Here is a 27,428-nt window from a genome sequence, read left to right on the forward strand (position 1 = left end):
ATTTGTTTCCATACAACTACATGATGTAATGTACTTGGAGTCATTTTCCTCTATTTCTCATTAAACCTTTTAATAAAATGTTTTTGCAAAAAAAAAAAGTTCAGGAGCTACTTTTGGGCAACAAGCTTCATGCGATGCGGCTTGCTTCAATTGCAGCAAGATTTATCGTGTGACGATCACGGCAGAACAGCACCGCGATTTTAGATGCCATTCAAATGAATAGCATCTCAAATGTGCCTTCTGCGATTTGTCATTCACACCTGGGCGTTTTGAAATTGCGGGAAGAATCACATCTAATCTGCCCTCGATTCAAAAGGCTGAGGTGTGAAAGCAGCCTAACAGCTGATCCCTACTTTTGAATGAAATCAGAGGACAGCTGCCTCACATTTCAGGCAGCTCAGGCAGTGAATAGGGTGAGCATTTGTATTCCTTGAAACTTTTATCTCTTCATTATTAGGAAGTTCAAGATAGAATTGGATAAATCTGTGCATAAATCACTTTTTAAAATGTAATAGGATTTTTTCCTGAGGTTATTTTCATTATATATATATATATATATATATATATATATATATATATATATATATACACACAGATTAGCCATAGCATATTTTGACCACTGACAGATAAAGTGAACAACATTGATTATTTCATTACAATGGAATCTGAAAGTGGGTGGGAAATATTAAACAGCAAGTTAACTTAATGTCCCTGATTGGTTGATTGGTTGAAAGCAGAAAAAAATGGCAAGCATAAGGATTTGAGCGACTTTGACAAGGGCCAAATTGTAATAGCTAGACAACTAGGTCAGGGCAACTCCAAAATTGCAGCTCTTATGAAATATTCCTAATTCGCAGTGGTCAAGATCTGCCAAAAGTGGTCAAATTAAGGAAGACTGGCAAACTGGCACTAGGGCCATGGGTGGCTATGACTCATTGATGCAAGTGGGGAGCAAAAAATGGCCTGTGTACTCTGATCCAATAGAAGAGCTACTGTAGCTCAAATCGCTGAAAATTAATGCTGGTTCCAATAGAAAGGTGTCTGAACACTCAGTGCATTTCAGTTTGCTGTATATGGGGCAGTGTAGTTGCAGACTGGTCAGGGTGCCCATAATGACCTGTGTTCACAGCCAAAAGCTCCTACAATGGGTATGCGAGCCTCAGAACTGGACCACGAAGTAATGGGAGAAAGTGGTCTAGTTTGATGAATTCAAGAATGGTTTGAAGAACATAATGAGTTTGAGGTGTTGACTTAAGCATCTGTGGGATGTGCTGGAAAAACAACTCTGATCCATGGAGGCCCCACCACACAACTTACAGGACTTAAAGGATCTGCTACTAATGGCGCTTGGTGCCAGATAACACAGCACACCTTGAGAAGTCTAGTGGAGTTCATGCCTTATGATGGGTGATCATAATGTTATGGCTGACAAATATATATATATATATATATATATATATATATATATATATATATATATATATATATATATATATATATATATATAACACCCCTCACATTCTTGTAAATATTTTATTACATCTTTTCATGTGACAACACCGAAGAAATGACACTTTGCTATAATGTAAAGTAGTGAGTATACAGCTTGTATAACAACAACATGAGTACACTCCTAAGTGAAAATGTCCAAATTGGGTCCAAAGTGTCAATATTTTGTGTTACCACCATTATTTTCCAGCACTGCCTTAACCCTCTTAGGCATGGAGCTCACCAGAGCGTTACAGGTTACCACTGGAGTCCTCTTCCACGCCTCCATGATGACATAACGGAGCTAGTGGATGTTAGAGACCTTGTGCTCCTCCACCTTCTATTTGAGGATTCCCCACAGATACTCAATAGGGTTTAGGTCTGGGAACATGCTTGGCCAATCCATCATCTTTACCCTCAGCTTCTTTAGCAAGGCAGTGGTCGTCTTGGAGGTGTGTTTGGGGTCGTTATCATGTTGGAACACTACCCTGCGGCAAAGTTTCCGAAGGGAGAGGATCATGCTCTGCTTCAGTATGTCACAGTACATGTTGGCATTCATGGTTCCCTCAATAAACTGTAGATCCCCAGTGCCAGCAGCACTCATACAGCCCCAGACCATGACACCTCCACCACCTGCTTGTACCCCTCACCTGGTTGCTGCCACACATGCTTGACACCATCTGAACCAAATAAGTTTATCCTGGTCTCATCTGACCACATTACATGGTTCCAGTAATTCATGTCCTTAGTCTGCTTGTCTTCAGCAAACTGTTTGCGGGCTTTCTTGTGCATCATCTTTAGAAGAGGTTTCCTTCTGGGACGATAGCCATGCAGACCAATTTGATGCAGTGTGCGGCATATGGGCTGAGCACTGACAGGCTGACGCCCCACCCCTTCAACCTCTGCAGCAACGCTGGCAGCACTCATATGTCTATTTCCCAAAAGACAACCTCTGGATATGATGCTGAGCACATGCACTCAACTTCTTTGGTGGACCATGGCAAGGCCTTTTCTGAGTGGAACATGTCCTGTTAAATCTCTGTATGGTCTTGGCCACCGTGCTGCAGCTCAGTTTCAGGCTCTTGGCAATCTTCTTATAGCCTAGGCCATCTTTATGTAGAGTAACAATTCAGATCCTCAGAGAGTTCTTTGCCATGAGGTGCCATATTGAACTACCAGTCACCAAAATGAGAGCGTGAGAGCGATAACACCAAATTTAACACACCTGCTCCCCATTCACACCCGATACCTTGTAACACTAACGAGTCACATAAAACTGGAGAGGAAATATGGCTAATTGGGCCCAATTTGGACATTTTCACTTAGGGGTGTAATTACTTTTGTTGCCAGCAGTTTAGACATTAATGGCTGTGCGTTGAGTTATTTTGAGGGGACAGCAAATGTACACTGTTATACAAGCTGTACACTCACCACTTTACATTGTAGCAAAGTTATCACATGAAAAGATAGAATAAAATATTTACAAAAATGTGAGGGGTGTTGTCACTTTTGTGAGATACTGTATATATATACAGTGGGGACGGAAAGTATTCAGACCCCCTTAAACTTTTCACTCTTTGTTATATTGCAGCCATTTGCTAAAATCATTTAAGTTAATTTTTTCCTCATTAATGTACACACAGCACCCCATATTGACAGAAAAACACAGAATTGTTGACATTTTTGCAGATTTATTAAAAAAGAAAAACTGAAATATCACATGATCCTAAGTATTCAGACCCTTTGCTCAGTATTTAGTAGAAGCACCCTTTTGATCTAATACAGCCATGAGTCTTTTTGGGAAAGATGCAACAAGTTTTTCACACCTGGATTTGGGGATCCTCTGCCATTCCTCCTTTCAGATCCTCTCCAGTTCTGTCAGGTTGGATGGTAAATGTTGGTGGACAGCCATTTTTAGGTCTCTCTAGAGATGCTCAATTGGGTTTAAGTCAGGGCTCTGGCTGGGCCATTCAAGAACAGTCACGGAGTTGTTGTGAAGCCACTCCTTCATTATTTTAGCTGTGTGCTTAGGGTCATTGTCTTGTTGGAAGGTAAACCTTTGGCCCAGTTTGAGTTCCTGAGCACTCTGGAGAAGGTTTTCGTCCAGGATATCCCTGTACTTGTCCCTCAATTGCAACCAGTCATCCTGTCCCCACAGCTGAAAAAACACCCCCACAGTGTGATGCTGCCACCACCATGCTTCACTGTTGGGACTGTATTGGACAGGTGATGAGCAGTGCCTGCTTTTCTCGACACATACCGCTTAGAATTAATGCCAAAAAGTTCTATCTTGGTCTCATCAAACCAGAGAATCTTATTTCTCACCATCTTGGAGTCCTTCAGGTGTTTTTTAGCAAACTCCATGCAGGCTTTCATGTGTCTTGCACTGAGGAGAGGCTTCCGTCGGGCCCCTCTGCCATAAAGCCCCGACTGGTGGAGGGCTGCAGTGATGGTTGACATTCTACAACTTTCTCCCATCTCCCGACTGCATCTCTGGAGCTCAGCCACAGTGATCTTTGGGTTCTTCTTTACCTCTCTCACCAAGGCTCTTCTCCCCGATAGCTCAGTTTGGCGGGACGGCCAGCTCTAGGAAGGGTTCTGGTCATCCCAAATGTCTTCCATTTAAGGATTATGGAGGCCACTGTGCTCTTAGGAACCGTAAGTGCAGCAGGAATTTTTTTGCAATCTTGGCCAGATCTGTGCCTTGCCACAATTTTGTCTCTGAGCTTTTCAGGCAGTTCCTTTGACTAAATGATTCTCATTTGCTCTGACATGCACTGTGAGCTGTAAGGTCTTATATAGACAGGTGTGTGGCTTTCCTAATCAAGTCCAATCAGTATAATCAAACACAGCTGGACTCAGATGAAGGTGTAGACCATCTCAAGGATGATCAGAAGAAATGGACAGCACCTGAGTTAAATATATGAGTGTCACAGCAAAGGGCCTGAATACTTAGGACCATGTGATATTTCATTTTTTTCTTTTTTAATAAATCTGCAAAAATGTCAACAATTCTGTGTTTTTCTGTCAATATGGGGTGCTGTGTGTACATTAATGAGGAAAAAAATGAACCTAAATGATTTTAGCAAATGGCTGCAATATAACAAAGAGTGAAAAATTTAAGGGGGTCTGAATACTTTCCGTCCCCACTGTATATATACATATATATATATATATATATAATTATATATAATTATGGTGTAATTGCACCAGAAAACTCCATAAGAGCCAAGCCTAATCTATTTTCACAAGCTGAAAACCTTAACATGAATGTATTACTTCTGATATTTTATGAATGCCATGATGCCAAAATAGCATGTAATTTACAATAGCAAATGCATTTGCATTCTAACGCCTTTTTCCCTGTGACGACTTGCAAGTGTTTAAAAGAAAGAATAATTGTATTGCTGCTATTGGGAATAAAAAGGCAGCAGTTTAATAATTGTTTAAATTTCCTTGCACACTGCTTAGCCTTTAAAAAACAAAGGCATTTAAAAGATTCATAATTGTGGTTTTAAGTATCAGACAGTGAACGGCCTCCTGAACACTAAAGTTTCGAAGTGGGTTGACTAATTCGAACAAAAGATTCCCTCGTCTCAGAAGCTCAATGAGTATGCCTTTGATCTTCCACCCCCAAATCAGCTGGGACATAACTACTATTAAGTAATACACAGATCTGGAGATGAGCTAGCCTAAGAATAGACTATGTTTACTGCTTTGCATTCTATGCAGAGGGCTGATGGGTGGCATTTTATTCCTGAGGTGCACAAGATCAATACATTATGCACGCTTTGCGGTAATGATGTGCCGTGCATAAATGATGAAATGTCACTTTGTGTCGAAACAAAAAAGTGGCCTACAGGCATTTTTGAGACTGAGATGTTCCTCAATGCAGTGGTCCTGTCGGAGAGGAGATAGACTGCGCAGCATTGTAGGCATAGCTGAATCCTTGGAACATATGGTGCATGAATTATACTCAAAGCAGAAAATGCTTTTTTGCTAATCTCTATTCACTTGAGAAAGTCCTCTTACTGGTAATATTTACACTGGCTTCATTATTGCTCATTATTAGGTAGTATTTATAGGACATAAAAAAAAGGTTATACAGCTTGTGCACAGAGCCCTCATTCAGCAAATATCTGTTGGAAGTCTTGCTACCTTGTTGTGCTTAGGTATTGAATTTTATTTTCACCAGAGACAGTGTCTTCAAAGTGTTAGTTCTCCCTGTGGTTTGACCAGCTTTCCTCTGGATAACTGGCCACTACGAAGAGGGACATAAACCAATGTAAACATTTTTTTTTCTCAAGGGCAACATTAAAAATACGCAAATCTTTTTTCAAAGGATAATGAGAAAAGGTGGCGCCACCATCTAACTGTAGATTTTTTATTAAAACAAATAGGTAAAAACAATAGGCACTCAATATGAATTCTTGTCCTTGCACGTCTAGTAAAGCTTCTATGCTTACCACCTTGCACATGCACACAGAAATGAGCATGTGCTGCATGGGAATTAGCACTTGTGCTGCATGGGAATTAGCACTTGTACGAGAATCCTGACAATGGGGGAGTTATCAGAATCTAGAAACCTTGTTTAAAAAATATCCACGGGAATGAATACAGGGTACATAGTACCCCTTTTTCACAAAAATGAAAACAGTAAATAAAAGAGTAAGTGAAACACAGGTATGGTTGAAAAAGTATTGTATTAAAGCGGTTGTAAACAGCTGGATGTTTTGTTTTGTTTTTTGGACCCTGCATCGCATACAAGCACATTATGTTAAACTTACCTTAAAACAAAGCCCTCCCAGCACCAAGATGTCAGAGCTGCAGGCGCTCCCATCTTCACCCGTTTTGCTTCTGGGTTCACAGACTCCGGCTCTGTGACTGGCCAGAGCTGCGGTGACGTCACTCCCACGCATGCATGTGGAAGCCACCGTTCACGGCATAGGGCTCTGAAGGAACGGCGCGGGTGGCTGTTCTTTCAAAGTGCATGCGCCAGTGATGTACATTTGCACTTTGATGCATAGTGCACATTTAGGAGGTATTTACACTACCTATAGGTAAGCCTTTTTTTTAGGCTTACCTATAGATAAAAGCCTGAGATGGAAGTTTACTTCCACTTTAAAAGAAAATACGTCCCCTGATGCAAATTCAACATCAATCATTTCTTTGGCACTACCATCACTAATATTACACAAAGCGCTGCGACAATCCTCCCCTTGCCAATAACAGTTCCCCCACTGAACTTCCCATTGTAGTCTGCTGTCTGCTTCTTAATGTCAAAAAACAGGCCAGGGAAGTCAGATAATATCATTAATTACATATGGCCATGAATATATGTGGTCAATGGCATTGCCCAGGAGGCCCATTGGCTTATTTATATATTGGAACAAGCCAGCGGGCACTGGGTGGATGTCATCATTTAGTGGCTGTAGCGATACTGCCACTAAATTAATAAATTCCATATGTAGCAGACGTAGATTTATGCAGGCAGGCAAACTGACTAAATCTGACCTTTGAGTTTATCCGCTTTTGCAAACTGCAAACATCTATAGACATACAAGGAAGTGAGAGGAAATCTCTTCAAAGTGAGGGAAATGCCTCAGAAAGTTCTTAGAAAGTTCTTAGAAAGTTTCCCAATTGAAAGATTTCTCCTCTGTTTATGTTCTGGTTACTCAAAATTTTAGTTTTTCCATCACTTTCAGTCCCAGTGACAATGGTCATCAGGACAACTCGAGAGAGTGTATAACCCTGTACAACTTTATAAAAGCCCCCCCCCAAAAAATGCATCAAAGACGCATGTTTAAAATGCAAAACATACTGCAAAACGTGCCTGAAAAACGCATCAACCATAACCTGCATATGTGAACCTATCCTGAGTGCTCTGCTGGTCAATTTATTAGGTCTGTAGTCTCTAGCACGTTGTTTCTAAACCCTAAACCCAAAATGTGACTTGCTGCACGAGTAAACTAATAATTGCCAAATCAGGAATTTGTCTGGCACAGTAATTCTCTAACCCCAAAAAAGTTATTAATTGCTATAGGCATCAATAACTAGTTTACCTTCAGACATCTTTATGTTATTTTGCAACTTTCATATTAATCTCTGAGGAGCTAACAGTCTAGTGTTCCTTATTTTTAGAATCATACAGACACGCACACATGCAAACAAATCCATGCATGTGTTACTTTTATGTGTCCAAAGTCTTATTTTAGGGTTGCGGTTAAGGGCTGGGGTTAGGGTTAAGGGCTATATTTACGGTTAAGGGCTAGGGTTAGGGTAAAGGTTAGGGTTAAATGTTATGGTCAGAGTTAGAATTAGGGTTAGAATTAGAGTTAGGGTTAGGGTTAAAATTAGAGTTAGGGTTAGAATTAGAGCTAGGGTTAGGGTTAGAGTTAGAGTTAAGGTTAGAATTAGAGTTAGGGTTAGAATTAGGGCTAGGGTTAGAATTAGAGTTAAGGTTAGAATTAGAGTTAGGTTTAGAATTAGAGTTAGGGTTAGAATTAGGGCTAGGGTTAGAATTAGAGTTAAGGTTAGAATTAGAGTTAGGTTTAGAATTAGAGTTAGGGTTAGAATTAGGGCTAGGGTTAGAATTAGAGTTAACTTTAGAGTTAGGGTTAATGTTAAAGTTAGGTTTAGAGTTAGGGTTAGAGGTAAAGTTAGGCCTCATGCACACAGGATGTTTATTTAACTCTTCTAAAAGCCAGCAGCGCTGTTGCAGAAAAAATGTCTGATGCTTGTAAAAGTGTCTAAAGTTTTTACAAGCTTTTAGGAGCTTTTACAGGTGTCAAGCTCTTGAGTAATTAATTTATTCTGGCCATTGAAATTAATTCTCAAAATAGGCACTAAATGCGCCTAGCGTTGCGACTTTGGACACATAAAGGTTCCTGCACCAATTTGATGCAACTTTGATGCAACTTTTACTTAGTTGCATCAAATTCGCATCAAAGTTGCATCAAAGTCATACTCCAAGAACAGAACTGGTATACTTTCCTATTAGCCTAAAAAAATCTGCAAACTTGCGTTTTTGATGCGGGTCCATTTAAGTCTATTACATGCAAAATGCAATCTGCTGCAGGAAAAAAAGTCCCTGACCCTTTCCAAAAAATGTACCGGCTCAAAATACACAGATGTGAACTGTGTAAATGTAGATACATAGGAAACCATGTTAAATGGACTGTAATGCATTTCTGCAAAAGGCACTAAAAAACACATAGGTGTGAACCAAGGGTTACTGCAGCTTTGACCAAAATTGAATAATGTCGTTAATGTAGGTGTGGGCTGTTTATGTACCTCTCAAAGCCTGGCTGAAAAACTCCCAGAAATGGTGCCCCCCCCCCCCCCCCCCAACCTGCATCATAGCTGTTGCTGAGATACTCCCAACTATTACTGCTCACCCCCATCATCACAGGAGCAACCTCTCAAACCCCTGCAAATGCTTGGCTTGTTTTCTCTTCTGTCGCAGCAGCGCTGAGGTCAAAACTACTGTGCAGGGGTTATAATCAGAGAGAGAGATCACAGCTGTAATGATAGAAATGAGCAGTAACAGCTGGGAGTGTCTTAGCAATGTCCTAGGAACAAGGCAGGATGGGGACACCATCTCTGGGAGTTTTTCAGCCAAGCTTCAGGAGGTAGGTACATGGCGTACACCTATAGCAAGGGCATTATTCAGCTTTATTCAAAGCTGCACAGTTTGTTTTTATCTTCAGACGTCCCTTACTTGCATAGTCAGTTTTTGGCAAAGATGAACTAACCATTTAATTAAAAAAAAATGTGACAGATCTCAAGCTTTCCCCCTTATTGAGAAATAAAATACTTAAAATACCAACCTGGGCATACAAATGCAACAGATGCATTTTCAAGATTATTCCTATGTTTACTACAGCGTTTGGCATCACTTGAGAGTATCCTAACTGGTCACTAAGGCAGTCTCATTAGATAATGGAATACTTTCTAAGTCTCAGTTGACTTCCTGTTCAGTAATTTAACAGAAGAAAACTGCCAACTGTCATTAATGACAGTTATTATTTGTCTTGTCTTGAGAATGGTTTCTATAACGCTACTTATCATATTCAAATGTTGGTTCCCAGCTGTCATTTTTCTAGTGTTTGGTGGCTGTGGGGCAACACAGAACAGTTCTTGCAAAATACAAATAATAAATAAACCCATTTGTTGTCTCATGTTGCCTCCAGTCCTAGCATGAACACAATAGAGAAATAGGCTGCATGGCAAATTACATAAAAGTGAATTGTATTAGTAATTATGTATCAGAGTGCTCCTCTGCTCATCATGTTTAGAGACACTGCATGGGAATTTTGCAGTAGGGCTGTGCCCGCACTGAATGGGTTAATTGCTTCAACTTTTAATGCTTCAACATTTAATACTATAATTATACGTCTCTAGTCTGTGATAACAATGTGCAGTATACAATTCCAAATACCTTCTATATATGTGTCCTTCACTACATATACATTTGGTGTTTATTCTACCTAAAGCGCTGTGATATGGACAATCCTAGAGTAAAGGAGAATCCATCACTCACCATGTGATACACCTCCCAATCAGCCACTCCTCTCTATGTTGGTCTACCACCACATTGTACAGACTTTCTTTTGTCTTCCAAGGCTTTGATGAAGAGGGAACCCCTTGAAACGCGTCAGCCAACCTTTGAGCACTTGCCCTTGCATGGGCATGTCTAATTTTTAATATATATTTTGTAACCTATTTTTTAAGAATACGTAGTAACTTTTTTGTATTTATCCACTTTGTATAAGGATAAACTGTATTATCTTGATTCAAGCGTTAACTCACACGCCTTTCACCCCTTTCTTTCACTCGGCCTTCTTCGGACCACCCCTGGTCAGTTTAGGCAGCGGGACATGCATGATTATCCTCTACTTCCCACCATTTGAAAGTTCTACCATTCCATACTAATACCGCTTGCACGAGCACAGGAGAAATAATTTTTTGTTTATATCTATGGGGAAAAAAAGTTCCTGGAATTCCGCTTAAACTCCTCTCCCTACTATCTCCTGTGTTCCCACAACCCCCTGGACTCCCAGACACACCCAGACAATATACGTTTCTCTGTTACCCACCCACAGGTGTTTAGAAAGACTGTACCTGAGTAGGCAATGGTGGCTGGACATGTGATCTGCAGCCAGATGTATGGTTCTCCACCATTAGACCCGGTGTGCAGGTTACAATAGAAAAGAGCTTCTATGGAAGACCCATCCAATTGCATTCAAACTGCTACCAGGGTACCGCTCTTCAAGAGAGATGGCCCTGCATCTCTAACTTCTCATCAGTGCTGTCATCCATGAGATCCCTCCAGCTGTTCACCTGATGTACCCTATCTCCCTCTGCATTCCTCTTGCTGCCACTTGCCAAGTCAATGTGCTCAGAGCCAAGACAAGAAGCCATTATGAAGTTGTTGTCTCCTCCCTAGCTATAACAAGAAATGAATATGTTGACAGATGACTGTGGAGGAAGGGGGGGGGGCAACATGGGACGAATACATGGAGATAGAACAATGAATAAAACAAATAATGATAGTTCTTTTTTAAGTGCACCTTTTATTTTGCAATAATTTAGAAAAGGTGTCACTTTAATAGGGAAACCCATGGCCAAGACCCAGACAAGCGTATAAGTACCAATTCAGCAAGAATGTGTCCCTGGAAATTTTTTTAGGATGTTGGAATCTATATTAATAATAATCTCAGCAGGCTTCATGTTATAAAATGTCACAAATGGAAGGTGAGAGAGTGGTGTAAGCAAGTAATATTCATTAAAATTACCAGCAGAAAGTGATGACACCAAGGTAAAGCATTAAAATCTGGGCTGTTTATACCAAAGTCTCCTTTATTAAGTCAATAAATTGCAGTTTAAATCTTCCCCATGTCTTTCACAACCTGCCATAATTCAGCTTATTACTACTCCGCAGTAAATGAAGTGATCTACAGTGTGCTTTTCACATAAAAGCATAAGCAGAGTGTATAATTATATATACCAATATTTTATTACATATACAAAGCCCTTAAGGGAAATGTAAGCGTGCCTCTATTAAACAGCAATGCTAACTATATTTATAATAGACGAGACTTAAAAGAGAATCAGATCACAGGCATTGTGGTAAATAGATTGTGCAGGATGTTGCTTGCTGATATTTGTCTTAAATAATTAATATGTAATTACTGGTGTTATCTTATCAAAGTAGAGTTGCACTTCAGTCTTTTTTGCATTTGACAATTTGGTATATTGAATCGTGTATGCATGATGAACACAGAGGCAGCAAGATGAATAAAGAGGAAGGAAGTGAAACCTAGGCTATCCATTCAGTGAGAACATTTTGTGCATTATGTAATGAGGATACAAACCCAATCACTAAATTTTCATATACTCTTTAAAGAAAAGTTATCAATTATGCTGTTTTACATTATTTGGTTCCTGATGAGACAAAATACATGTGGTATCTTCCTAGTTGCCCTGTAACACTAGCTGAGATGTCAGACAGAATGCCCACACTTCTTGGCACATGGCTGCCCAACACCACAGATAGAAAACAGACAGTTGCTATGCTTTGTAGTGTCTGCCTCCGGCTTCAAACACCTGCCAGAGATAAGTAGCGGGAAGAGGAATGCAGAAGTATGGGAGGAATGTCAGATTTACTTCCCTCTGCATTCCTCCTGCCAGTGCTTGTCTCAAGCAACTGCTGGTAGCAGGGGACAGGCACTACAAAGCAAAGCAGCTGCCTCTTTTCAAGTGAAAGACAGTTGTCTGCCAAAGGAGAGGGGTCTATCCCGACAATGCAACTAGCGTTACAAGTCATCTAGGAAGATAGGACAAAGTACTAGATATACTTTGTCCAATTAGTAAACTGAATCATGTACATGGTAATTCTTCTTTAGTATGTTAAAATAAATACAAAATTAATTTTCAACACATTTCTACACTTTTCTTTAAAGTGTAGCACCCCTGTACACAAATATACTTGCCAGGAGTAGTTATCCTGGTCAATTGTTAGAGATCTATTGATTTCTTCTTAAGCTTGGCCTTGTTGCACTTTTCTTTTCTACCACTAGGTGGCTGGGTACTTGGTGGTACTAGATATGAGAAGGGCAACTCAAGATCAGGTTATGGGTATGTGGGGCTTCTCAGCCTGTGGGTAGGGTTTTTTTTTAATCCCTTGGCCTGCTGGGAGCACCTATATATTTGGGTGGAGTCAGGTGATCTATGTTCGGTGCCACTTTGACGGCTGTCTGGGTGTACATGTGTCGTGTTGCCCCGGGCTGCTAGGCGGAGATTGGGCCTATCCTGTGGGCATCTGGCTGCTAGGCTGTCTGAGGTCCTATCCAAAAGCAAGCGAGAGAAGCGCAGGGTTGGGATTGCGGCTTGCAGCCCAACCAGAAGTGACGGTTCTATCGGCCGGAGAACCTCTCATGGTCGGAGGTAGAGGGGAAGCTTTCGCTACAAAGGGACCATTCACCCTATTACCAGGGACCACAGTGAGTAACTGAAGCAAGTACCGGAATAGTATTCTAACCGAATGGGCGCGGTGGAGAATTGAGAAAAACTTCAGACGGTGATCTAGTCAGGGACACAGCCAGCGCAGGTGGCACTTGCAGAGCAGCCTTGTGTGTCAAGCCAGGGATGGAGCAGGCCAGCAGGAGTCAAGCTTGAGAAGTATTGGGAGTGCCACGCTAGGGACCCAGCAGAGAGGCGGTGGTGACGCTTGAGGAAGATACCACCTTGAAGATTGGAGGAGCTCAAGGGATTCAGTGTCAGTGAATCAGTGGGTCTAGTGAGAGACTGGGAGCTCAGTGGGCTAAAGAACTACACGGAGAACTTGTAGTGAAGCTGCAAGAACTGTTATGTTTGTGTTAGGAACTGTTAAAAACTGTTGCCATAGGAGACAGGATTCCTGCAAGTGCAGATGTGGTGCCTTGTTGGGGCCTTTCCTGCATGGCTGTCTTCCTATTGAAGTCTCTGAGTCTGCTAATTGAACTTGCAACTACTCAAGGATGTCCTGGCCCTAACCCTCTTGTATTGAAAACAAACAATATAGATTTTCTGAAAGCAGAGACCCTGGAGAATAAAATACAGTGCCTTGAAAAAGTATTCATAGCCCTTGAAATTCTCCACATTTTGTCATGTTACAACCAAAAATGTAAATGTATTTTATTGAGATTTTATGTGATAGACCAACACAAAGTGTCACATCATTGTGAAGTGGAAGGACAATGATAAATGCCGTTCAACATTTTTTACAAATAAATATCTGGAAACTGTGGCGTGTATTTGTATTCAGCCCCTCTGCGTCATTACTTTGTAGAATCACCTTTTGCTGCAATTACAGCTGCAAGTCTTTTTGGGAATGTCTCTACCAGCTTTGCACATCTAGAAAGTGACATTATTGCCCATTCTTCTTTGCCAAATAGCTCAAGCTCTGTCAGATTGAATGGAGAGCGTCTGTGAACAGCAATTTTCATGTCTTGCCACCGATTCTCAATGGGATTTAGGTCTGGACTGTGACTGGGCCATTTAAACAATTCCATTGTAGCTCTGGCTGTATGCTTAGGGTTGTTGTCATGTTGGAAGGTGAACCTCCGCCCCAGTCTCAAGTCTTTTGCAGACTCTAATAGGTTTTCTTCTAAGATTTCACTGTGTTTGGCTCCATCCATCTTCCAATCAACGCTGACCAGTTTCCCTGTCCCTGCTGAAGAAAAGCATCCCCGCAACATGATGCTGCCACCACAATGTTTCACAGTGGGGATCAGGTGTTCAGGGTGATGTGCAGTGTTAGTTTCCACCACACATAGCATTTTTCTTTTAGGCTAAAAAGTTCAATTTTGGTCACATTTGACCAGAGCACCTTCTTTCACATGATTGCTGTTTCCCCCCACATTGCTTCTCGCAAACTGTAAACTGAAATTTTTATGACTTTCTTTCAACAAGTACTTTCTTCTTGCCACTCTTCCATAAAGGCCAGATTTGTGGAGTACACGACTAATAGTTGTTCTGTGGACAGATTCTCCCACCTGAGCTGTGGATCTCTGCAGCTCCTTCAGAGTTACCATGGGTCTCTAGGCTGCTTCTCTGATTTAGACCCCTTTCACACCAAGGCGCTTCAAAAACACCCTAAAACGCCTTAGCGTTTTTACCGCGTTTTAGGGGCGCTAGCCATAGGTATGCGCAACCTATTGTATTAGGGTGTGCACCCCAAAGCTAAAACACATATGTGTGTGTGCATGTGTATATACTGTATACTGACTAGAGCAATGGACGTTGTCAGTAGGGCAGTGGACAGTGTCAGTAGTTTTTATTTTTATTATTTTATTATTTTTTACAATTTTATTTCTTTAAATGTTTTCTTTTACAAATTTTTCAGGAGCCCCATTTGGGGGCTTTGCATCACATGGGGTGATTAGGGTGCACCCAGGCACACCTGGCACACCCTGTGCGCACGCCTATGGCGCTAGCGGTAAAATTAACGCAACGCTGCAGGTATTTTAACAGCGTTTTTGAAGCATGTGTTATTGATGCTATCTTTCTGCTTGCATGTTTATCCTTTGTGAGATCATGTAAAACAAGCAGTGTCTTGTAAAGTAACAAGCAGTGTCTTGTTTTACTGCAAATCTTCATTTTTCTGGGATTAATTCTTTTTTTGGCACTTTAATTTTGTTTTTTTTGGCACTTTGATGGTCTGTTTAATCATTCTGACCTTCCCACAATTTCAGTCCAGTTGTTGTAGATGCTCTCTTTTCTGCTTGCATGTTTACCTTTTGTGAGATCATGTGACTTTTCTACAGCTCAGGGCGGATTATAGGCGCTATTCAGGCGTTTTTACAGCGTTTTCAACTCATTTCAATGGAGAGGGGCGTTTTTGAAGCGCTTTTTTCAACGCCCAAAAGCTGCTCCAAAGATGCCGCTTGCAGGACTTTTCTCAATGCCCCGACAGCGCAACGCCTCAGTGTGAAAGGGTCCATTGAGATGCATGGGGAGCGCTTTATGAGCGTTTTAATAGCGTTATTTTTAGCGCGAATACGCTGCAAAAACGCCTTGGTGTGAAAGGGGTCTAATGCTCTCCTTGCCCAGCCTGTCAGTTTAGGTTCACAGCCATGTCTTGGTAGATTTACAGTTGTGCCATACTCTTTCCATTTTCAGATGATGGATTGAACAGTGCTCTGTGAGAGGTTTAAAGCTAGGGATATTTTTTGTATAACCTAACCCTGCTTTAAATTTCTCCACAACTTTATCTCTGACCTGTCTGGTTTGTTCCTTGGCCTTCATGATGCTGTTTGTTCACTAAGGTTCTCTAACAAACTTCTGAGGGCTTCATAGAACAGCCATATTTATACTGAGATTAAATTCCACACAGGTGGACTCTATTTACTAATTAGGTGACTTTTGAAGGCAATTGGTCCCCCTAGATTTTAGTTAGGGGTATCAGAATAAGGGGGTCTGAATACTAATTATTAATTTTAATAGATATTAATTTGTAATAGATTTTGAAAACCATTTATCATTTTCCTTCCACTTCACAATTATGTGCCACTTTGTGTTGGTCTATCACAAAAAATCCCAATAAAATACATTTACATTTTTGGTTGTAACATGACAAAATGTGGAAAATTTCAAGGAGCATGAATACTCTTTCAAGGCACTGTAGGTACAATTTTATATGGCACATTAGTATAGCGTTTTATCAAGTGCAAATTCTCAATAAAAATATACTAAAGCTAACTTTAGTTCACACAATCACAATACATTATCCAATGTTTTGGTAAAATTTAAAAATACACATGTTGAGCTAAGTAAATAGATGCTCAACAGGTCAAGTCTTAAAATTACGCATGCCTGTGAAACACATTGGTACCCCAAAATTTCTATAGGTGACACTTTAAAAGCTCTTACAGGTCATCAGTTTAGAGATAACCATAAATGATAGCTTTAGAATGGTTGCTCTCATTCAGGCATGCGTGATGGTAATTGTGAGGGACCACCTGGCCCCCAGCATGCCAAGATCTGTATCTGCCAAGATACAGCTTCCACTCTGGAACCAGGAACCAGGTATTATAGCTGAGCATTGCACCCAAGAACTAGAAGACACTAATTTGGGTGCACACTGGAACTGACTTCATTGTAAATTCACACAGAATATACAGTACATATACCACACAAAATAAGGTAAGAGCTTGATCACAATATCCTAAACAATGCAACTGTAAACAGTAATATCAGTACATCTAATGAACGCCTAACATAAACACATCAACATCCCACAATGGTTCAGTAACAAGGTAAAGTGGACACAATGCTAGTCACATCCTCATGAGGATTAGCAGACAGACAGAAACAATATGTGACTCAATTAACGATGGGAATTTGCACCTAATGCCCTGTACACACGAGCGGACTTTTTGACTGGACTGGTCCGACGGACTAAATCCGGCGGACAATCCGACCATGTGTGGGCTTCATCAAACCTTCAGCGGACTGTTTCTGTCAAAAATCGGACGGACTTTAGATTTGCAACATGTTTCAAATCTTTACGTCGGAACTCTGCTGGACCCAGTTCCTATCGAAAAATCTGCTCATCTGTATGCTAGTCCGACAGGCGAAAACCGACGCTAGGGCAACTATTGGCTACTGGCTATGAAGTTCCTCATTTTAGTCCGGTTGTACGTCATCACGTACGAATCCATCGGACTTTGGTGTGATCGTGTGTAGGCAAGTCCATTCGTTCGAAAGTCTGTCGGAAGTCCGACAAAAGTCAGTCGGAAAGACAGTCGGACCTTTGTTACCGAAAAGTCCGCCCGTGTGTACAGGGCATAAGGGGCACACAAGGGGGAAATTATACCATGAGAGAAAGACAGCTTAGGAAACAGATTATATCAGGAGAGCCCAGCATCAGGTTGTTTTGAGCTGATTATGTTAACATCTGCTCTTTGAGTCTAGGGGGGGTGTTGAAGCAGTCTATGCTGGTTTGGGCATAGAGGCCCCAATTCTGTATCCGGTTCTAGATTCCCAGAGTCTGTTTTGGGGGAGACATGGACCCAAATCTGAAAAAAAAAACTCCAAAGGTTCCCAAAGGCACACACCTCCGAAAGAAAAGAGCCCTTCAAAAGCAAGGGCCCATAGTCAGTAGGCAAGAGGCTACCCGACAGTCCCCTCCAAAAGCCCCAGTAATTAATATGTGTAGTGCATTTACTTTGGTATATAGACGCCCCTGATGTTCGTGTTTACATACTTTTGTTTGTGCAGGGGGGAGAGGTTCAATATTCTGGGTAGGGGATTTAAGTGCATAGGTGTACCTTTACTTACATAATTTTTACCACTTTTTTCACTTTATTGCTATCACTTACAGTCATTTTTAATGACGGGTTATCTTTAATGAGACATCAGGGGTCATTTAGACCAGGGCTCAAAATCTCACCAGTTGCCTGACCCAAAACCCTACCCTACCCGCCCAATCCCATCCCTAAACATGCCCTCATAAATTATCTGATGAAATTACACTGTTAAATGCTTTATTCAGGATTAAGTTACAAAAATAAATATTAACAACAACTTTACCAATTTTAATCTCCCCCCCTCCAATCCAGCGCATCTATGCTTTTAATATTACCCCCAATTAATCATACCTATGCCTCCAATCCCCCCCCCGCCCAATCGATCATACCTTTTCCACCCCCCCGCCCAATCGATCATACCTTTTCCACCCCCCCGCCCAATCAATCATACCTTTTCCACCCCCCAATCATCCATCATACCTATTCCTACAATTCCACCACCACTCCCCCCAAATCTATCATATGGTATGATAGATGGGGGGGGGGGGAATTGGAGGCATAGGTATGATGGATTGGGAGGGGAATTGGAGGCATAGGTATAATGGATTGGGGGGGTGTAATAGATATGATGGATTGGGGGGTGGAATAGGTATTATGGATTGGGGGGTGGAATTGGAGTATAAGGTATAATGGATTGGGGGGGTGGAATAGGTATGATGGATTGGCGGGGTGGAATTGGAGGCATAGGTATGATGGATTGGGGGGTGGAATAGGTATGATGGATTGGGGGGGTGGAATTGGAGGCATAGGTATGATGGATTGGGGGGTGGAATAGGTATGATAGATTGGGGGGTGGAATAGGTATAATGGATTGGGGGGGGGGGGGGTGGTGAAATAGGTATCATGGATTGGGGGGTGGAATTGGAGACCTATGTATGATGGATGGGGGGAGGTGGAATAGGTATGATGGATTGGGAGGGGGGGGATTGGAGGCATAGGTATGATGGATTAGGAAGGGGGGGTGGAATTGGAGGCATAGATATGATTCAGACCTCCAATTCTACCCCCACCCCTTCCCAATCCATCATATCTATGCCTCCAATTAAGCCCCCCCCCCAAATCCAGCACATGCTTGCTCATAATCCCACGCCCCCCTCCTTCCTCCCAACACACATCCTGTTTAATCCCCCATTGTACCAATGCCTCCAGCACACTGTCATATTTATCATTCTGCAGCCACGGGGGACAGTCATCGGTGCACACTAAGGGCGGACCGAGATGTGCTTCAGGATGGAGGAGGAGAGGGGCAGTCCCAGGCGGCTCTTTAATGCCTATTGAACAGCACACTCTGCGAGCCTGGGCGGGGATGTGCGGCAGGAGGTGGAGAGGGGTGGTCCCAGGTGGCTTACTGTATGTATTGCAATGGCCACGCTGCGAGCCTGTGCGCTGTGGGGGCTATACATTCCTGGGACAGCACAGCCCTGTCCATACTCGCCCTCCTCATTTGTTTACTCGCCAAATGCGAGTAGGCAAGCGCAAATTTTGAGGGCTGATTTAGACCATCGATGTCTCCCATCGAAACTGCAAGAGACAAATCCTTGTTGCTTCTAGGCCTTCCCTCCCCTCTACCCATCAACACCCATGCAGGTCCAGGGCCCACAGGTGGGTTAGCAGATCCCACGAAACATGGCAAAAGGGTGTGTAGGGGGTTGCAGGTTGCAGCCACCAGATTGCTTCTGTATGAAAAACAACAGTTGGCATGTGACCTTTACATGCATTCCTGGGGCCAACATGTGACACGTGTCGGTGGTAGACCACTGCCACATAGTTTGCCCCGCCCACATACCACCCACATACCCACCTGTATGGTGTGAACAGGAAAAAAAATTCTATGTGCCCTAGAGCTGCATGATTAATTATTAAAAAATTGCAATCTGGATTCAACACCCTACACAATCCTAATCCAGCATTTCCACGATTCATGTAAAAAGTGCAGAGCCGTTCCCTGCTCACAAATGTCAAAAAGAAAAGCAGCCGGCAATGTATATAAACAACATTGCTTAGCTCTGAAAGACAGATACAATGAGACATTGTATCTTTCTGTTCTTTTACACATCAAAGGGATGATCTTTGGTCTGCAAATGAGGTCAGTTTAACCACTTAAAGGTGAAGTAAACTTCTTGACTTTTTACCTATAGGTAAGTCTTATTATTTTAATGACAATTGCGCGGTCATGCTACACTGTACCCAAACGACCTTTTTCATCTTTTTTTTCCCCACAAATAGAGCTTTCTTTTGGTGGTATTTGATCACCTCTGAGGTTTTTTATTTTTTGTCCAAAAAATAAAAAGAGGCCGAAAATGTTGAAAAAAAAATGCAAAACAGTTATATATTTTGTTATAAAATTTTGCAAACAGTTAATTTTTCTCCTTCATTGATGTACGCTGATGAGGCTGAACTGGTGGGCACTGATAGGCTGCATTGATGGGCACTGATAAGTCGGAACTGGTGGGTACTGATAGGCGGCACTGGTGGGCACTGATGAGGTGGCACGAGTGGGCAATGAGAGGTGGCACTGGTGGACACTGAGAGGTGGCACTGAGAGGTGGCACTGATTTTTGGCACTGATGGGCGGCACTGAAGGGCATTGATAGGTGGCACTGAAGGGCACTAATAGGTGGCAATGTAGGTCCGCGCTGTAGCCGTCATTCGGCTATAGCGCGGACGGGTACAGGTTAAACATGTACCGTTTAGGAGATATTTACATTACATGCATCCAGTGAAAACACTGGCGCATGCGCTCTGAAGGAATGGCGACACGTGCCGTTCCTTCAGAACCCTGTGCTGTGAATGCAATCTGGCAGCAAGACAGGTGAAGATGGAAGCCCCTGCAGCGCTGACATCCCTGCACTGGAACAGCTTCATTTTAAAGTAAGTTTCACTATGCGATGCATACTAACACATTATGACTTTACCTTGCAGGTAAAAAAAATTGAAAAATGTCCAGCGGTATACAACCACTTTAAAGACTAATGCTGTGTACACACGATCGCACATTCCGACAACAAAATCCATGTTTTGTTTTCGACGGATGTTGGCTCAAACTTGCCTTGCATACACACGGTCATACAAAGTTGGTCGGAATTGGCGAACGTCAAGAACGCGGTGACGTACAACACGAACGACGGCACAAGAAAGAGGAAGTTCAATACCGCCACCCTTTGGGCTCCTTCCACTAATCTCGTGTTAGTAGAAGTTTGGTGACAGGCGATTTGCGCTTTTCAGCCTCCTGCTTTTCCGATCGTTACTGCTCTTCAGTTGTTGCTTGTGGGTTCGTATTTCTATTATGTATTTGATTATCAGTGCGTTCTTGTCCGCTCGTTTCTGATTTTCAGCTCCGGCCTTTCTGTTTTTCAGTGCTTTCCGTTAGTTCGTTCTGACCAGCAGAACGTTTTGAAGCCATGAGGACCCTCACCCCGGACCAGAAGTTAATAACTACATTCTGGCCGGAGCCAGAAGAGTGGTGGAGAACGCTTTCGGGATATTGGCCAGTCGGTTTTGCCTATTCCTTATGCCAATCAACATTGCGGAATATAAACCTAACCATATAATCCTTGCGTGCTGCATTTTACACAACTATTTAAGGAGAAATTCAATGAACTATGTGGCCTCAGTTGGGCCTGAGGCCAGACTTCAACAAGAAACCCTGACGACGCTTGAAGCTGGCCATCCTGACTTGCCCCCCCAAAGCACCCGCAAAGTAAGACAGAAGTATGTCGAGTACTTTGCGGGTAGGGGGGCCATTGATATGCCAGAAAATGTTTAAGAAATATTTTATTCTAAATTTTTGAACTTAAACTGAAAGAAGATTTCCTTTGATTTACTGCCTGGGTTTCTTTTAGCTGTCTCCTAGGTTCTCCAATGGACTTTTATTTTTGGACATTTTTTTTAAATAGTGCAAATGTAATTTATTTGATACATGAGGTGATAATCTCTTCTTCAGCGAACTATTATTATGTTGTGGGTCTGCTACACACACACACCTTGTATTTGTTGTTAATGTATATGTAATGCATTACTGAGAAAAATATTCATCATTTTCAGCACCATGAATTAATTTTGGGGAGTCGTGAAAATGGCGTGATTGTGGCAAATTATAAAGCACTGTGGGTGTTATTTACTAAAGGAAATTCCACTTTGCACTCCAAGTGCACTGCAAAAGTGTACTTGGAGTGCAAAGTGGATTTGCCTTTAGTAACTAACCCCCATTGTCACTGTAAAAACCAACTTACTACAAAAAATTGCTATTGAGCATTGAAAGAAGAAGCCACACGTTGTTGAGTAGAAAACATTTTACTCAAAGCACATTCACATGTGCGATAGAAAAGGGTTTGGAACAAACCAACATCTTTGGTGTATAACTTTTTCACATTGTAAATATCCTTTTTTTTGGTAAAACAGGCATGTTTCAAAGCATAACATACACAACTCAGGAACTTACAAAGTTCAATTTGACAAAGTGAAGGCAATATCAGACATGAGTATGTCCAAACTGTGTTGATATTGCCTTCATCAGATGGGGTGATGTCACCCCTGTAAAAGCCAAATTTTGAAGATGCACACAAATTGGGATTCAAACTGGGAATTTCCCTCCTGATCCCATGCCTAATGTCAACATGTACTAACTCCCATCATGGGGGATCAATGGACGTGTTTTGGGGGTGCAACCCCTTCCTCTCACCTAATGGAGTTGCGAGGAAGGGGTTGCACCCACAAAACGCATACATTGATATCCCGTGATGGCAGATAGCACATGTTGACACACCGTGTGCATATTCAAAATTTGGCTTTTTAAAATACTTCATAAATTTTTTTCAATGCAAACATACACGATAAAATGGTACAATTTTTGTGTGTTTTATATTCTGCGTAAAACATCAATGATGTTCTTCATTTTTTGTTGAACATCATTGATGTTTTCCTTTATATTTTCTAAATCACGATTGCACCCCATTCTCTCCCCGATGAGGATCTGGGCACTTTCACTGGTGAAATGAGATTCTTCTTCCACAACATCCACATCACCTAAAAGAAAAAAACACACCATGTATTATAAATATGCAGGCATACACCTCTTACCTGAAGCTGTGGTCTCAGACACTCACCTGTTGTGGTGACAATTTCGCCCACTTCATAAAGTCTCCCTCCTCATCCTCTGCTTGTGGTTTTGGGATTTCCCCTTCTTTAGGAGGTGTGGGGTCCCTGGTGTCCTCTGATGTCCCGAGTCTTTTCTCCCCTATGTGAATAAAAAATAGGTATACTTAGCACACAGGTATTTGAGGGCAGAAATAGGAATATGAAACATTGCTTGGAAGTGTCGTACAATTGTCTGTTTTGGCAGAGTTCCAAGCTGAAGAACATTTTATTTCCTTTCTAAAGCTGGAATATTTCCCTTTTTTGTTAAAGTATCACACATGGAGACACCCCTAGTATCCACTGGAGCACCTTTTGTGGGACACCCTAAAAAGTTTGTTCTGGTGTCCCACACTAGTGCTGGTGTCCCACACTAGTGCTTCTGTGTCCAGATGTGTAAACAGCTGCTGAATGTCCTCTCCTTACACTGAATCAAGTTTCCATTTCATTCTAGTTACATACCTATCTAGACAACAAACTTATTTTAACTAAATGTAGTTAACCTGTATCTGCCAAAAACATCTTATAATTCGGCGAACTAACTATGTTTCCTACGATTGATTACTGTGCCTATGAACATGAAAGTTGCCATTTTAAACTGTACAACAGTAAAGAAAAGCACATGGAGCAGCATGCAAGTAATAATAATAATAGGAACACAGGACAAGTACTTACTTTTTAGAAGCAGTTTCCTGATCTTTCTGTACTGATCTTGCTCCCTCAATTTAAGGTCTGAACATCGTTTCCTCAGTTGATCCTTGGATCGCCGTACCCCAAAATTCCTGTGCAGACTCTTCACAACTCTAAGCATGAACTTGGCCTTTCTCACATTTGGGTTTGGCTACGGTCCAAACTTCCCATCATAGTCGGCCCTCTTGAAGATGTCCACCGTCTCCGCCATCTCTATAATGGCCATAATTGAGGCCTTCAATCTCCTCCGGGAACGGGAGGTTTGTGGCTCCGGCCTTTCATCTTTGCTGCTCTCCTCTGCATGCAGCTGTTGTCTCTCCGCCATGTGCTCACCCACTGAGCCAAAAGACAAGGGGCGGGGAATATAGTAGAAAGAACGTCAGGGGCGGGCGGAGTTTCACGCATGCGCAGTGTATATAAAGCGTAACACGCGTGCGTCATACGTACGATCTGTGATTAGAGGACGGAGTAACGGAAGCGTTGATCATTATAACGAAGGTACAATTTTAACTTGGTGCATCAGTGGCCTATACTGCTTATAGATTGAGGCCTATATTGGGTCAAGATTAGGAGAGTTTTGCCTGATATTAGGGTTTGTCTTGTTTTGTGTCTTGCAGAGAAAATGGATCCCTTCAATGATAGGGAATTTCTAGGAATATTCATTGATATGTTCAGGGAGCTGCCCTGTCTGGGGCAGGTGAAACACCCATTTTATAATAATCCAACAAAGAGGCAGGCAGCGCTGGAGAAACTGCTTGAATTTGTGAAGCCGGTGATCCCCACGGCAGACTTCAAGTATTTAACGTCCAAAATTGGTGGCATGAGGAGCACTTATAATAGGGAGCACAAGAAGGTCCAGGATTCCCTGAGATCAGGAGCTGCAGCAGATGACATTTATGTACCCAGGCTGTGGTACTATGACAGACTGCATTTTCTGGCAGGCCAGACTGAACCCAGGCCAGAACTCTCCAGTCTTCCTTCAAGGCCCCCCCCCCCCCCCCAGTTGAGGCTTCCGACGACCAATCTGGGCCTTCCAGGCAGCAACATGTGGAGGAGCCCAGCTTGAGTCAGGAATAGCATTATTAAAAATATTTCTGGTTTCCAAATTAATGATGTTAAATATATGTTAGTTTTGATAACTAATTTCTGATTTCACAAAGTGTTTTACATATCAATGGACAGTAGTGGCCACAAATGATTGGGACAAGAATGAAAAATGCTGGGGTCAGAATGATAGTCTTTTCTATTTATTAACATTCAATTTGCAACAGCCATGAGCTGAAAATTGTGTGTGATTGATGAACCAAAAACTAAAACTATGTCCCTTTTTCATACACAGGAAAGTCTCAGCCAGGAGGTGGCCATGAAAAGTGGCAGCCAAGAGGTGGCTGGGCCCAGTAGTCTGCCCGGATCCCAGGTCCCTCCAGCCTTCCACAAAAAAGTGGCAGGAAGAGGAGTAACCTGGAGGAGGCAGCACTTGGCCTATTTCTGAAGGCTACTGCGGCCCTCAGAAACCCCCGTCTTCAAAAGGACTATGCCTACATGACAGCCTGCAAAATGCTGGAAATGGAGGAGGGCCAACGCCTCTTATGTGAGGAAGTGATCTTACAAGCCCTAAATAAGGGGTTGAGGGGCGAACTCACAAGCCAAAGCCACGTTTGTGAGTTGAACCATGGTCCTCCTCCTGCTCCTCCACCTCTTGCCACAACTCCAACACCAGAGCCACAGCCTGGAAGGAAGTGTGTAAGGAAGACCAGAGAGTGATGGCCTGGGTTCAGTCTGGTCTGACAAAAGATGCAGGCTGTTGTATGACCACAGCCTGGGGACAGATATGTCATCTGCTGCTGTTCCTGATCTCTTGTAGTCCTAGACAGGATTGTGCTCACTATTATATGGACTCCTCAGGTCACCAATTTTGGCTTGCAAATAGTTGATGTGTGCCCTGGGGTACAAAGGCTTCGCCAATTTCAGCAGTTTCTCCAGCGTTGCCTTCCTCTTTATTTTGTTATGAACCAGAATAAATGGCTATTTATTTTTCAGAAATACTTGCCTATATGTTTTACTTCAAAAAGGACAGTTTGTTTGTGAGTAGACAGGTACATTTCCTAAATCCAATGTGAAATTAACAAGGGACACCAACACCAACCAACCTCCTTGAGGTTAAAAAATACAGGATAATAATGGTGTTGTGGTAACTTGACACACAAAACGAGAAATAATATTATGGACAGCACTAAAAAAAAAAAAAAAATGTAGATCTTAATTAAAAAAAAAAAAATTATAAACATTATTATGGAGATCTGACGAAAAAAAAAATTAATATTATTCATGAGATCATGAGAAATAATAAAGAAATCAGTTTGTGAGAACTCTGTGTGAATATGAGCAGCAAAACAACTTTATTCTTCTAGCATTCTAAAGAAGAAGAGAATGCGCTGCATTAAACTATTAAAAAAATTGCAGCGTGACGAATGTGCTATCTCAGTCTCGTAATTTATTTTGAGCATGCGTGGCACTTTGTGCGTCAGAATTGTGTACACACGATCGGAATTTACGCAAACAGATTTTGTTGTCGGAAAATTTGAGAACCAGATCTCAAATTTTGTGCAACGGAAATTCCGATGGAAACTGTCCAATAGAGCCTACACACGGTCGGAATTTCCGACAAAAGGCTCCCATCGAACATTTTCCGTCGGAAAATCCGACCGTGTGTACGGGGCATAAGCCTTTTTCTGAAACGTGTTGCTTACAAGTTAAAATCTGTATTTTTTGCTAGAAAATTACTTAAAGCGGGGTTCCCACTTTAAAAAAAATAAATAAAAGTCAGCAGCTACTGGGACACTTACCTGTCCCAGGGTCCAGCGATGCAGGGAATCGAAGCCTCGCTCGTCCCCCCCTCCGCTCGGCGGTGCCGGCATTTTAACTGTGGGCGCCTGGCTGTGGCTTCACAGCTGGGCACCCACTGCGCATGCGCGTGCCGCGCACCGTCACTGGCCGCGCACTCATCTGGGACCGGTCACGTGTCCCGCATGATTGACAAGAGGGAGGGGGGAGAGGCGATCTCCCTTCCTGCGCCGAGGGAAGTGACGTAAGGAGCCCAGGCACTGAAGTAGGCAGGAACCCCTAGCAACAGGCATTTAGAGGTGAGTAAAAAAAAATTTTCTCCAAATGTTTTTTTTTTATTTTTTTAAGCACATTAATATTTTTTTTTTTGGGGGGGTGGAACTCCACTTTAAAACCCCCAAACATTATATATATATATATATTTTTTAGTGTAAACCCTAGAGATTGAAATGGCGGTCGCTGCCATATTTTATGTCACACTGTATTTGCGCAGCGGTCTTTCAAATGAAATTTTTTGGGGGAAAAAATACGCTACAATGCATTAAAGAAAAAACATAACAGTAAAGTTAGCCCGATTTTTTTGCATAATGTGAAAGGTGATGTTACGCAGAGAATTGTGATCTTTATTCTAAGCAAAAAAATTGTGATTTTCATGTTATCCAGAGCCGTGCAGCTCTAATGTGCCCATTCACACCAAAAAAAAATCCTCCAGATTGGTTACGGACACGTTTCTGCATGTGCATTTTTAACACATTTTTGATGTGTTCCAGTGCTTTTTTTTTTTAGTTGTTTTTTTTAACGCATTTGCGAATGCATTCCAGGTGCTTTTTTCCTGGTTTTTTTTTTTTTTTTTCTTTTAACTGTCCTGGGGCTTGGTGCGTTTTTGATGCATTTTTTTAATGCTTTTTACCACATTCCAGT

This window comes from Aquarana catesbeiana, linkage group LG06, assembly GCF_042186555.1.
Source record: "Aquarana catesbeiana isolate 2022-GZ linkage group LG06, ASM4218655v1, whole genome shotgun sequence".
NCBI classification, from domain to species: Eukaryota; Metazoa; Chordata; class Amphibia; order Anura; family Ranidae; genus Aquarana; species Aquarana catesbeiana.